This window comes from Panthera leo, chromosome C1 (assembly GCF_018350215.1).
Source record: "Panthera leo isolate Ple1 chromosome C1, P.leo_Ple1_pat1.1, whole genome shotgun sequence".
In the NCBI taxonomy this organism is placed as follows: Eukaryota; Metazoa; Chordata; class Mammalia; order Carnivora; family Felidae; genus Panthera; species Panthera leo.
The window spans coordinates 131521818-131537166 of NC_056686.1; the positions used below are offsets into that span (position 1 = coordinate 131521818).

At 35.2% G+C, this 15349-nt stretch overlaps 1 protein-coding gene and 1 pseudogene across 1 annotated transcript in view; one reads left to right on the top strand and one right to left on the bottom strand.

Annotated features, from left to right (window-relative positions):
* The window catches only part of LRP1B (LDL receptor related protein 1B), a 1882572-nt gene that overhangs the window by 867127 nt on the left and 1000096 nt on the right, over positions 1–15349 (bottom strand). The window lies entirely within an intron of this gene.
* On the top strand, positions 8618–9404 carry LOC122226001 (annotated as a pseudogene).

Below are 15349 nucleotides of genomic sequence, written 5' to 3' on the forward strand. Positions count from 1 at the left end.
AAATGGGTCGACTCCTGGTCCTTTTGGAAAGACTTTCTCTCTCTCTTGGCTAATGCCCATCTCATATTCTGGATAACTCTGGGAAGTGGAATACTTCTACTGTACCTCTTTTTATGTCTTTTACAAAATCACCCACCAAACTACCCGACAGCAAAAAAAGGATCGAAAGCTTGTCATGACAGTCCTCGTATGTAAACTTAAGATGAAGAAAAACTAAAAAGGGAGAACTGTGGGGAAATAGGTTCTACTTACATAAGGGTTAGAAAAAAAGCTTAGGGCAGAAAGACTCCACCATGGATTGAAAGCACCTGAGGTCAAGTAGCGAGATATGGTAATGGAATCACGAGTAATTTGTTATATCACCTGCAGGAAATTACTTTCCATCTGGTGCCAATATACCTTGATCAGAAACTCTGCCCCCCAGAGCTTTTGCTTACACACAATTTAACAATTACTATCTGATTGTTTTCTTCACGTTCACCACGTGTCTAAGATCTTGTTTTCATCACATTCACCACATGTGTAAGATCTTGAGCGCTCAATAAATATGGAGATGAAACTTCTGTTCAGTGCTCTTGTCTCCTCCCGGACCTTAGCCTGTCTCATATTCAATTCTGCATCCACTCTCTTCCTGGACAAGAGACAACTCCAGAGTCATAGTCTGTGACAGCAAACCAATAGTTTACTTGCATAATTTTAATTGTTACGTATTTTGGAGATAGGCACTTTAACTGCTTTTCTTCATAATTTTCTAGCTTCACTTAAACTGCTTTTTTCTCTTTAGTCCCTTAAATGCTTTTGCCAAGGAAAAAGATCTTCCTCTGTCCCATGGTCCCTCTAGTTGGACTAAGAATCAAATTGACAGGAGATAGATTAACAGGAGAAAATCAAATTTAATAGTCGTATGCACAGGGAGTTGGGGAGGTGTGTGTGTGTGTGTGGGGGGGGTGTTGGGGAATTCACACAGACATGAAATTCCAAAGCCAATGAGGCAACATGAAGCTTATATGAGCTAAGGAAATGGGTGGGGGCCTGAAGATAATACAGGGGAGAAAGCTTATTAACAAGAAGAGGGAAAGAGATATTTGAAAAAACAAGATTGTTCTATTATGTCCTTATGTTCTATTAAGGAATTCTAAGATGAATTCCTTCAGTAAAAGTGTCCTTTGTTAATACTTCTCTTACTGTATCAGGATCTCCATTCCAGGGTAAATTTACATAGTTATGGGGAAGGCAGAGAAAGAGCCTTTCCTGCATCTGCTGGGTTTTCCTTACTTTTAACTTGAAATAGTCTTTATGCCAAAATGGCACGTTTGGGGGTAGCCTGCCCTGGTTCCCTACATTTTACTATTTGAAATAATGGAAGAGAAAAAGTTTGAATAAGAGATAAACATATTTCCTAATGATCTGGCAAACTTGATGTGGCATGTCTCAGTTGGGATTATTCTAAAAGTAATGAAATAAATTCTTAGCTCTTTTCAGAATGTTAAGACAATTGTACCTGTTTTATTTATTTATTTTTTCCAACAGAAAATAACTGGAGGAGAGAAAATGAGAAAGGGAGAAGGAAGGAGAGACAAAAGACAGAGGGACAGAAGGACAGAGAAACAGAAAATAAAGCACATTTCTTTATTTTTCCATTTTAAGTCTATTTAGAAACAAAACAAAAATTTCCTAAAATATGAAAGCATAAATAGAAGTGGTGGCAAAGAAAGAGCCAAGAAAGGTCAGTGAAACAAAATACAGCTTGGTAATCTCACCTATTTAGGAATATGTATTCATTATTTATGTAAATTTGATTCCTGAGGTCACTAATACGACTTACAAAATGTCACTTTTGCTTATTTCTTCTCCCTTTCTTCCTTCTCCCTCCCTGAGAATATTATAATAGCTGGAAGTTTCTCTTCCTTCTCTCCCTTTAGGTATATGAAATTCCAGGACAATTCTACACAGTCTAACAGTTAACTGGGAAGCACCACATTATCTCACTCAGCTTTATTGTGTATTTTGTGATTTGTAGATGCCAGAATGATATATTACCCACCAAATGTAGGAAAGAAGGCTTTTATGAAAGTCAAACAAATATAAGACAGAATATAGTATTTCTCTATCCTTTGAGGTATCTAGCCCTGTTAGTTTATCTTTATGCAGATGTTCTACGATAGTGCAGTTTCCTCTTACTTTTATACCCAGTTTTATAGTTCCAAGGTCATCCTTTTCATTGCATTAAAACCTTACTGTGTGATATCACTCACCTATTTCAGTCCCATTGTAGTTTAGAGAATGTCCCCAGCCTCCCTATTTTTCTTCTTTTTTATATTGTTTAGACTGGGATCAAGAAACCCTATTATATGACTGAAGAAGTGAAGGGACAAATGAAAAAGACAGAAACAGACACCTTGAAAGAACAAATTAAAAGGCACAAAATGATCCCCTTCAACCTTATATTGACCCATACTTTTACATATTTTGCAGGATATTTAAAAACAGCTTTGTGAATTTAATATGTAAGGAAAGGACCCATGTTGTTTCTATTTTTATTGCTATGCATATCTTCAGAAAGGTGGGAGCGATGGATTGTATACATACACACAGTAAAGTCACAAAATAAGCGATATCTGTTTTCTGGATCACTAATTTTTCAGTTTCCCTTTTCTAGGTTGTAAGTCTAGTGAGCCAGAAAATCAAATATATATTTGTCACAATCACCACCTAGGTGCTTGAGTAAATAAAAAAATTAAGGACATGGAAAGGAAAAGGGGAAATGATGTTTCTAAGGAATTAAATAGTGGTGAAGGAATACAGTTTAAATCAAAGTAGCTAGAGAATGAGAAATCATGAAAAACATATGAATGCCCAGGACAACAATCTTCTGGGAGAAAATGGAAAGAATTACCTTAAAGTTAAGAACAGGAATGAAAATACCTGAACAATTGTGTTATAAACAAATTTGCTGTGCTGACTCCTTCATACCAGCAGAATGCTAGAAGCAACTGTCCAGAGCTTACAAGAGTCATGCCTTATGTCTCTCCTTCCTCTTCCTTGAAAATGTTATGTAATAAGGATAGGACATAGGCACAGCTACAGCAGTGTGTGTACATAGTGCGTTTTCCTTTGACAAGGAAAGGTAAAGCTATGCATGGGCAGGTTATTCTAGAATGTTGAAATATTCTAAGATGGAAAAACACAGAAGAAAGGAACTGCACTTCAAAGCTCATGGCTTATTTGCTAGTCATTCTTTTATTCTTGTTGTCTTCTGTTTTGTGGATATTAATTTACCCTACAGCCAGAATGACCCTTTAACATATCTATTTACTTCCTCCACAGATTTGTCCTTGCACAATGGAGGCACATGCTATCTTTCCTGATAAGTTCTAACTATGAACTGGCTGCAATGTAACTACCCAGGGGTATTGTGTCCCTCACTGATACTGTAGCTAGCAGATAGGATATAACCACCAAATAACAGCACCTCATTCCATGTGGGTGGAGGAAAAACAGAAAAGTGGAGCTGATTTAATACTGATGCATATATAGACCTGTTCACTATGCACTTTATTACTATTTAGGTCGAGTATCTGCAAGAAACTCAAATTTCACAAACCTAGACTCTCAGCCCATAATATTCTGCCCATACCATTTTTCTGTCCCCTATCTGAACCCAGGAAAAGCCTCTACTGAGTTTTTAAACTGCAATATTGGTCTGTCATCAATAACATTCTCTGTGTTTTTAACCTCCTAACATTTTTTTCAGCATTTTATTCTTCCTGAAACCTGATTCTCCCTTGAGGACATTGGCTCCCCTGAGCTTTTTCAATTGATAACTGTTTTCTATCCACACCCTTCTTCACCCCCTTACTATTTGAGTCTGGCAATTTTTAGTTTCTGCAATCTGCAATTTCCAGATAATTTTCCCTTCTCCATCCCTAAAAGGTACACACCCTTTGATCTGTCCTCTGATTAAGTTATCCATTATCCTTGTTGCAGTTCTTTCCTGACTCAGGTCAGGAATGTCCTTGAGATTTCTTATTCTTTCCCTACCAGTTCTCCAATGATTTCAGTACATATGAAGATAATTTTTCCAATACACTAGTGCCTTGGATCTTTGACCTTTTCTCCTCAAATGATCACTTTCTTCCCCATATCTCAATCAGCCTCTCTCATGATTATAGTCTTAACTTGTCATTACTAAAATATGTAATCTCTCTACAATTTTAATTTCCAGTATCCCATTTTATGAACACAATCTTCCATTCTTTCAGCTTAGTTACTTTAGTACTTCACCTCTACAAGCCTTCAACCCTTGAGATCGTTAATCCATTTTCTTTTTAATTTTTTAAATGCTTATTTATTTTTGAGAGAGAGACAGAAAGAGAGAGCATGAGAGCAAGTGGGGGGAGAACAGAGAGAGAAGGAGATAGAATCTGAAGTAGTCTCCAGGCTCCAAGTTGTTAGCACAGAGCCTGATGCAGGGCTCGAACTCACAGACCTGAGCCAAAGTTGGACACATAACCAACTGAGCCATCCAGGATCCCCACACTAATCCATTTTCAATTGTCCTTTCCTTACTTCCCCTATACCCTTACTTCCTTTGATAACCAGTTTAAATCCTATGCCCAATCATTTATTTACTCCATTGAATACACCCTCAACTTCCATATCTCTGTTTGTGCTTCAGTTATGCAACAAGTGAATATGGTTGGAAGAAAAAAAAAAAAAAATCAAGCTAAATAGTATAAGCTAGCAAAATGTGTCATTCCAAAATATGCCACTTTGGCATAAGGATTATTTTGACCTGGAAGCTATTAAGAAGTACATACAAGGAAAGTTCTTTGACTTCCCTCTATTTACCTAAAACCAGGGGATAAGTTTCCAAAGGTGTCTTCCCTCCCCTGTCTACTCTTCTCTACCAAGAAGCATAAAATTTTATTACAGGGGACTTTAGGCCTTTATCAGCTTGAGAGACAACACCAGAGGATTCTACATAACAAACTTTACTAACTAGCCCTTATCTTCCATACATTTGCCTTCCCACAACATGCTACCTCCAAGACTCAAAGTATTTTTCCCTTGTCTTATCTCTTGTATAAAAATGTATTGTTATATTGCTAAAATGTTATTATAAACTCAAATTTTAACCAACCCTCAGTTACTCAACCCTGAGTTTCTCTCACATGGATATAAGATACACAGGTTAACAAACTTCCCTTTTGCTCTTCTTTTTTTTTTTTTTTTTTTAACGTTTATTTATTTTTGAGACAGAGAGAGACAGAGCATGAACGGGGGAGGGGCAGAGAGAGAGGGAGACACAGAACTGGAAGCAGGCTCCAGGCTCTGAGCCATCAGCCCAGAGCCTGACGCGGGGCTCGAACTCACGGTCCGTGAGATCGTGACCTGAGCTGAAGTCGGATGCTCAACCGACTGAGCCACCCAGGCGCCCCCCTTTTGCTCTTCTTAACCTGTCTTTTGTTACAGACCCCCAGGCAAAAACCTGGAAGGGTAGAAGGAAAATATTTTTTTTCCCTTCCTAATAGTCTCATTTTACATTTATGATCATAATCTCAGTAATCACAGAAATTATACTGTATTTCTCTAGTTTACTCTCTCTCTTACTCTTTTGGATAGTGCTATTTAAAACATGGTCCCTGGCCTACAGACAGTCTGCAATGTTTGCTACCAACTTGCAAGATATGTAGTGGAGTTTAAAGAAAGCATTTGCGATATTTTATACCAATTTGCTCACCAGCTAGACCCCAAGACCTGATCTTTACTCCCCACCTGCTTATACTCACTGACCTTTGTGCCACATTTTTCCTTAAGCTATTTCTAGCCTATCTCTTAACTAAGGCAGATGGAAAGTGAAACCATCCCTCCAGTGACAGCAACTGCCCTGACAAGACCTCCAGGCTGCCCAGACCTCCCAGACCACCCAGTACAGTTTAAGCTCAACCCGTGAATGCAACCTGTGGAGATGGACCATGGAGTGACCTCTCGAATGGCCACGTTTATCTCTTTATAATACTAAAATTTCTACCCAAAGAGTCGCACCAGCTTCATTTACATAACATACAACATATGTATAGACATGCTTCCTTTGGGTACATGTGTGACTATATGCCTGCCTCTATATACGATGACAAGGTTTCTCTATCTAAATATTCATCCCACCCCTCAACAAAAGGATCCCCTTGCTTGATGAGTCAGCTTTGGAAACCACTCCCGTGATCTCTTTATTCGCTGAAAATAAAGTTTTGTGTGACGAATCAACCTAGTGCAGTGTCTGACTTACCAAGAAGTGAACTTACATTGGTTCAGTTATAATTTGACATACTCATTTTACGTCTGATGAATATTTTTTTTAAATTGGATTTATATTTTATGACTGTTTACATTTTAACTTTTTGAATACTTTTTGTTACAATTTCAAATGTATCCCACCACATATTAGGAAGCAAAAGAAACAAAAAGAATCTGGTCCTTCACCACAGATAATTTGAGATATACTATCTTAGATTTCTTTTTGATACTCCTCTGTCTCAAACAGCTATTGCTTCACTTTCCTATACTTGGTCCCAGCTTCCTATGCAATACGAAGTGGATTTCCACCACCACCAGATCTACTCACCTACCAGTGTCTGTACACTTTTCTTGTGGTATCGTGCTTCAACTACCTATCACTGGTAGGATACAACTCTTCCATTGTGCACTAGAACCCCTAGCTTCTGGTCTGCTCATAGACATTGCTCCAGCAGGACTTCCAAGGTGACTTTATCACCACATTATCAGCCTTCACAGGATCTTTCCCAATGATGTATACATGTACCACGATTTCTTCACCTTAAAAAAAAAATAATTTCTCTTTACTCCATTTTTTTTTCCAGCTACCATTTTTCTCTTTCTTTTTCTTCCCTATTATGGCAGAACTCCACAAAATAGCTATTTGAATTTTTGTCAACAATTTCTCTCCTCTGATTCAACCTCTCTTGATGTCATTCTATTCAGACTATACGTAATCTGTTCCCCAAATTTATGTTTCTGATTTCATTCTTTCTCTCCCTCATTGACTCAGCTCTAGCCATAATATTCTCCCATGCTATTCCTTAAACATGCCAAGTTTCTTCTATTTTCATAACCTTAGCATTTACTCTTCTGTCTTGACTGTTCTTCATAGCTGCATTACTAGCTCCTTCTTTTCCTTAAGATATTAACAAAGAGATCACTTTGTCATTGAGGGACTTACTTAAACCCACAATACTCCTTCAAACAAAAATTATTACATGCTTCATATACATGTATATTATCATATATATGTATATATTACATTACATAATTAGTTTTCTTGCTGCTGCTGCTGTAATTGTTTTGGGGTTGTTATTTTATTATCACTATCATTATCATTACCTGCATCCTCTCTTTTTGGAATATAAAGTTCATAAGGCAAGAAATTGTTACTTGTTTCATTCATTGCACATACACAGCAGCTATTTGACAGAAAAAAAAAATATGAAGCAAAACAGGACTACAAGCAAATTATCTAAACATAATACAGATGCTTTAAGAAAATACAATAAACAACATTATATAGTGATGAATAAAATCTGCTTCTATTAAAATCCGGAATTAAGGGTACCTGTTATCACTACAAAAATAACAATGCTTTATTATTTCTAATTACTTCAGTAAATGCCTAAAAGTATCTATATTGAAAAAGAAGACATAAAAATGTTTACATGCAACTATGAAAAGATGCTTGAATTAACAGATAATTCAGTAAGATGCCCAAGAATATGATAAATTTACAAAGTCTATACTTTTCCTACATATTAACTTAACTAGAGTGTAAATGAAAATAAAAATGTCTCATACAAAATGGTACCTCAACTGTAAAAAAGAAGAGATAAAAACAAAGCTAGCCACACACACACACACCACAGTTTCAATGAAAAGCTTTATATAATCCCTGAATAAATGGAAAAATAATCACAGGAAGAAAAACAATGTATTACTGTCACAAAGTAAAAGGTATTACAAATTAATAAACATACTTACTGCAACTCTAATAAAGATCCCCAAGTGGATTTGATTGAAGATTTTAAGTTCAGAATGACAAATAGATAACTAAGAAATTATAAAGATCTTTTGAAAAGTTTACTTTTCAAAGGAAAAACGTGTAAAGAAAGATATTAAAACTTAATATGAGGACTATACTCACAGAAGTACAATGGAAACATTCAAATTAAAGATAAAAGATATCTATTATTATTACTGATATTTAACATTTTTCTGGGGCTAAACACTAATGCAATTTAAAAAGGGAACAAAATAATAGGCATAACACTGGATATAAATCTGTAAATTTATAACTATTTTCAGTTTTATTTTATATCTAGACAACCCAAGAGACTCAACTAAAAAGTATTATAAATAAGAAGAGAATTCAATAAATAAGCAGGCATAAGGTTAACCTAGTAAAGGGAAAATCCTTCCAATATACAAATAACAAAGAGTTAGAAAATTTACAATATACTAACAGGAAAATGATAAAATGTTTTTAAAGTGGGAAAAAGCTACTTATGAAGTTCATATGGTTGCTTTCTCTCTCCTCTAGCCATCCAAGATGCCCAAAACAAAGAAGACTAAAGGGAAGAAGGTGGCCTTGGTTCCTGGTGTTGACAAGAAGCAGGAGGCCAAGAAGGTGGTCAATCCCCTATTTGAGAAAAGGTGCAAGAATTTTGGCAGTGGAGACTACATTCAGCCTAAAAGGGACCTTACACACTTTGTCAAATGACCCACTACATCTGGCTGCAGCGACAAAGGTCTAAAAACTATCTACGAGTGTCTTCCATGTTTAATCAGGTCACCCAGATCTTGGACCACCAAACAGCTACTCAACTACTTAAGCTGGCTCACAAATACAGACCAGAGACAAAGCAAGAGAAGCAGAGACTGTTGGACCTGGGCTGAGAAGAAAGCTGCCAGCAAAGGGGATGTCCCTACTAGGAAGGCACCTGTCCTTTGGGCTGCAGTTAATACTGTTAACACCTTGGTGGAAAACAAGGAGGTTCAACTGGTAGGGACTGCACATGATGTGGATCCCAAACTGGTTGTCTTCCTGCCTGCCCTAAAGCGAAAGATAGGGATTCCCTACTACATTATCAAGGACAAGGCCAGGTGGGGCACCTAGTCCCCAAGAAGACATATACCACAGTCACCTTTACAGTATTTAACTCAGAAGACACAGGAGCTCTGGCTAGCTGGTAGAAGCAATCAGGACCAATTACAAGGACAGATATGATGAGACCTGCTGTCACTGGGGAGGCAATGACCTGGGTCCAAAGTCGGTGGCTCACATTGCCAAGTTGGAAAAGACAACAGCTAAAGACCTGGCCACCAAACTGGGCTAAGTGTATGCGACTGGATTTTCTGTACATAAATGTAATAAAAAGTTTTCTTTCAAAAAAACAAAACAAGGTTCATATAGTTAAATAAACAAGATATAATCAACAAATAAATTCTATAAATATTTCTAGAAAAGATGACAGAATTATTATGCACTAGACCTCATAAGTTGTTAAAATTAATTTTGAATATAGTAATTAAAAGAAATAGATATAGAATTTAATCCTACAAAATGAGACATTAAAGTATTAGAAAAATATGGAATAATTTTAAAAATAATAACATTGTCATGGAGATGTTTCATTTTTATTTTGAAAGCAACTAGAATGACCATAAATTTTTAAAATAAATTTAAAAACTAAAAAAAAATTATGAGGAAAAAAGAATCACAATTAATACAGCCAAACCTGGTATACATTTACAACTCATATAGCAAATACTATTTCTTTAACATATTAATAGAACAAATTTTTAAAAACAATAGAAAAATGGGCAAATACCAGTGATTGTTAAACCTATGAAAGGTTGCTGACCTTTTATCATGAGAGAAATGAAAGTTAAAATTATACTTAAATACTTTTACACTTAGCAGACTACTAACGACTAAACGTTGTTAACACAGAGATCCAACATGAGTATAGGTAAACACATCCATGCAATGTTTGTAAAGTTAACTGTTCCAAACTCTATACAGAAATATTTAGAAATGTATATTAAATCTAAAAGGTGAGTAAATTTTATCCCACTGTTCCAAGTTCTAGGAAATTATCCAACAGAGTTGCACTTTTGTGAAATGTGTATACCAAGGTATTAATAAAACAAATTATTAGATTAATGAGGTAATCCATATTCAGTGCTTGTAAATCTGTTGTTTTCTTTTGATGAATGGTAAGTTATTTAAAATATACAAGTATACAAAGGTCATAGTCTTTTATATATTTTAAAAATTCTGGAAACACTGAAAATATAAATATACTATGAAAGTAGAAGGCATTGTTCTTACATAATAAAAAATTATTTTAAATCAATATGATACATATATTTAGTAAGAGGAAAAGTAAAAATCATCAATAGATGCAAAAAAAATATTGAAAAATACAACATCTGTTCATGATAAAGACTTCCAACAAAGTGGGCTTAGAGGGAACACACCTCAACATAATAAAGGCCATATATGAAAAACCCACAGCTAAACTCATCCTTAATAGGGAAAAAGTGAGAGTTTTTCCCTGAGGTCAGGACCAAGAAAAGATGTCCACACTTACCACTTTCATTCAACATATCACTGGAATTAGAATAAATTAACAATTAGATATAAGGCATCCAAATCGGTAAGGAAGAAGTAAAACTGTCACTATTTGCAGATGACATGATATTATATATAGAAAACCGTCAAGATTCTACTGATAAAACTATTAGAACTAATAAATTCAGTAAACTACAAGATATAAAATTTATGTACAGAAATCTGTTGTGTTTCTATATATTAATAATGAAGCAGCAGGAAGAGAAATTAAGAAAACAATTCTATTTACAATTGCACCAAAAATAATAAAATGCCCAGGAATAAAATTAATCAAGGAGATGAAAGACTTGTACTCTGAAAACTCTAAGACATTGATGAAAAAAGAAATTTTGATGATGATACAAACAATTGGGGCACCTGGGGAGGGGGTCCAGTCAGTTAAGTGTCCAACTTAGGCTCAGGTCATGATCTCATGGTTTGTGGGTTTGAGCCCTGCACTGGGCTCTCTGCTGACAGCTCAGAGCCTGGAGCATGCTTTGGATTCTGTGTCTCCCTCTCTCTTTGCCATTCCCCCTGCTTGTGTGCTCGCTCTCTCTCTCTCTCTCTCACTCTCTCTCTCTCTCTTGCTCAAATAAATAAACAAATAAATAAATAAATAAATAAATAAACATTAAAAAAAAAAAAGAAGAAGAAGATGATACAAATAAATGGAAAGAGGTACCATGCTCATGGATTGGAAGAATTAATAAGCAATCTCCAGATTCAATGCAAACCCTATCAAATAAGTAATAGTATTTTTCACAGACCTACAACAAATAATCCTCAAATTTATATGATACCACAAAGGACATCAAATAGCCAAAGCAATCTTGAGAAAGAACAAAATTGGAGGTATCACAATCCCAGATTTCAAGATATACTACAAAGCTGTGGAAATCAAAAGAGTATGGCACTGCACAAAAAACAAACACCAAAAAAACCCAAATAAACAGACACACAGATCAATAGTATAGAGAGCCCAGAAATAAATCCATGCTTATATGGTCAATTAATCTATGATAAAAGAGGGAAGAATATCCAATGAGAAAAATACAGTCTTTTCAATAAATATTGTTGAGAAAACTGAATAGCTACATGCAAAAGACTGAAACTGCACCACTTTTTTACACAATACACAAAAGCTCAAAATGGATTGAGAGACCTAAATATGAAACCTCAAACCACAAAACTCCTAAAAAGCAAAACAAAACAGGCAGTAATCTATTGGACACTAGCCTTAGCAACATATTTATAGATTTTTCTCCTCAGGCAAGGGGAACAAAAACAAAAAATAAACTATTGGAATGGTATCAAAATAAAAAGCTTTTGCACAGCAAAGGCACCATCAATAAAACAAAAAGGCAACATATTGATTGGGAGAATATATGTACAAATGATATATCCAATAAAAGATTAATATCCAAAATATACAAAGAACTTATAGAACCCAACACCACCCAAAAATAATAATAATAATCAGAGTAAAAATGGGCAGAGAACCTGAGTAAACTTTTTCAAAATAAGACATACAGACAGCCAACACAACAAAAATGCTCAATATCACTAATCATTAGGATAATGCAAGTCAAAATTACAATGAGATAACACCTCACACCTGTCAGAATGGCTAAAATCAAAGGGACAAGAAATAACAAGTATTGGATAGGATGTGGTGAAAGGGGAACCCTTGTGCACTGTTGGCAGGAATGTAAATTGGTGCAGTCACTGTGGAAAACAGTATGGGCGTTACTCAAAAAATGAAAATAGAAATATCATTATGATCCAGTAATCACACTACTGAGTATTTACACAAAGAAAATGAAAATTCTCTATTCTGTTGATCTATGTGTCTATTCTGTTGATCTATGTGTCTATTTTATTGATCTATGTGTCTAATTCAAAAAGATATATGCTGTTTGTTGCACCATTATTTACAATCACCAAGATATGGAACCAACATAATTCCATCAATAGGTGAATGAATAAAGAAGATATGGTGTGTTTATGTGTGTGCATGTCTACATAATAAAATATTACTCAGAGATAAAAGTAAATGAAACCTTGCCATTTGTGACAATATGGATGGACCTAGAGGATGTTATGCTAAGTGTAATATGTCAGAGAAGGACAAATACCATATAATTTCACTTATATGTGGAATCTAAAGAAAAACAAATGAACAAACAAAATAACTGAAAAACAAGTAGACTCTCAAATATAGAGAACTGGTGGTTGCCAGAGAGGAGGTAGGTTGGGGAAAGGGTATTAAAAGGTACAAACTTCCAGGTATAAGATAAATAAGTCATAGAGATAAAATGTACAGCACAGAGTATAGTCAATAATAGTGTAGTAACGTTGTATGGTGGCGAATGATGACAACACTCATTATGGTGAGCATTAAGTGATGAACTGTCTAATCACCTTGTTATATTAATATAACATTCTATGTCAAGTATACTTCAATAATTAGAACAACAACAACATCAACAACAACAACAACAGGGCCAGTGACTTCCAATCAATCGATCAATAATGATTCCATGTTGGGTAACAAAAATCATTCCACATGTCCTGTGGGAAAATACACCCTGATGTGTTTTACAGTAATAAAATTTCTCAACAACATGAATTTTGACTTAAGTTACTTGTTTTTGCTATTATTGCTTTAATTTCCATCTAACTTTGAACATGACAGAATGTCTACCCAGAATAAAGTGATTCTTGAAGGTCCCTGGTGCCACAGGAAAGGCTCCTGAGATAGATAATCCATATTTCAAATTATTCTCTCCAGAATCTCTTTCATGTTATTCCCAAATTTAATCATAGTAGTTTTTATAGCTATCTGTAATATGTCTTTTCTCACAATACTGTATGTCTTTTGATATATTGGTATCATCTGTCTTAATTTTCTCTCCTGTAAAAAATTCTGTTAAGGAAATATTCTAATAAGAAAATTCGAACAACATTCAAAGTACAATAAGATCTGGAGACTTATTAGATGTGTAATGTTAGCTAATTTTTTCAACTATTCACCTCCTCTATTTCTTTTTCTGTAAAATGAGAGTAGTATCTACCGCATAAGATTATTTTGAAGATGAAAAAAAGCAATCATTTTGACTTTTCTGGTTCATAATAAATACCCCATAAATGCTCAGTTACACTTTTTCTTTCTCTGCAAATACTCACTCCAAAACCATTGATAACTTATTATTCACTGACTTCACTTATTATTTCCCACACCAGGCATGCAATGTGTCCTTTTTATATGTGTTGCATTTGTAGTTAGTGAATGGATAGATGGATGATATTACCAGTCCCCAGTGGCTCCAACTACTGATGGCAACTCTGTATTTAAAACCTGAAATTCAGATATATTTTCTAAAATCCAGTTGCATATTCCTAATTAGGCATATTCCTAACTCCTACTATGCAATTCCAGTTAGACGTCTCCGGTATCTCAAGCTCAATGATTTATAACGGAATGCATAATGTCTTCCCAAACACACAGAAAACCACCCCCCGACACACACACACACCAGAGAGAAACATTCAAATCTTCTACTCTGTCATTCCTATTTCAGTGTTTGCACCTGAATCCACTGAATCACCCAGACAAGAAACAAGAAAGTCACCATTTTATCCCTTTCCCTGTACACCCATAGTTCTACTGCCTTAATACATTTAAATTATCCTCCTCTCCTCAAGTACATTGACCTCCCTAATCTACCTCAGTTGGAATGCAGCCACAAATTTCAGCCAGGTCTCCCTACTTCAAGTTTTACTAATATAAACCATTCTTTATGTTCCATCAGAATCATCTTTTAAAATGAAATCTCACTCTGTAACTTCTCATCAAAGTCTTTGATGGCATGTCCCACAAAACCCGATAAATATCTTTACCTGGCATAGAAAACCATCTGCTAGTTGAGCCCTGGTTTCCTATGTAGTATGTTTTTTCTTGCCAGTTCCCCCATTGAGTGCTATGCTCAGACCATATTTAACTACTTGAAGTTTCTTCAAATTATCTTTTTCCTTTTCTTCCCTTCATCTCTCCCTCTCTTTCTCTCTCTAGATAAGACTCCACCACCCCATCTCTCTGTCCTTTCTGTGCATCTGCATTTAGCATTCCCTACCAGTAACATCCCTCTTCCAATGGTGCAATACCTGATTAATCTACAGTAGTTCTTCCAAGCTCATATTAAATATAGACCCTTCTTTGGATTCTTATCTGTCCCTTAGAGGATTTAGTAGGCCCAGCTTAAATTTATTAACTCGAAGAGAAGAAAAAAGTTTTCTAAAGAAAGTATACAGTGCATTGCAAACAGGAATAAGTAAAGTACAGATCACTATTTACCTTGAGGAAAATAGGAGTCAATGTATTGACAATCACCAATAAAAAAACCCAGCAAGATAAAGAGAAACATTATTATAGATCTATCATGGGCCAGGGTCTCTGGTGCATGCATTAGTATTCATAGTCTATATTATTGCATTTCATTTACTATTATGTCTTTGCTGCATGGGTTATTAACATTCATGTAAACTATAGTTAAAGAAACCACACTCCATAAATCCCAGGTATATGTGTTGCCCCATCAGTGTATCAAGGGTAAGATTAGAAATTTTAACATTAAAACAGAAATATTATCACTAGCTACAATCAAT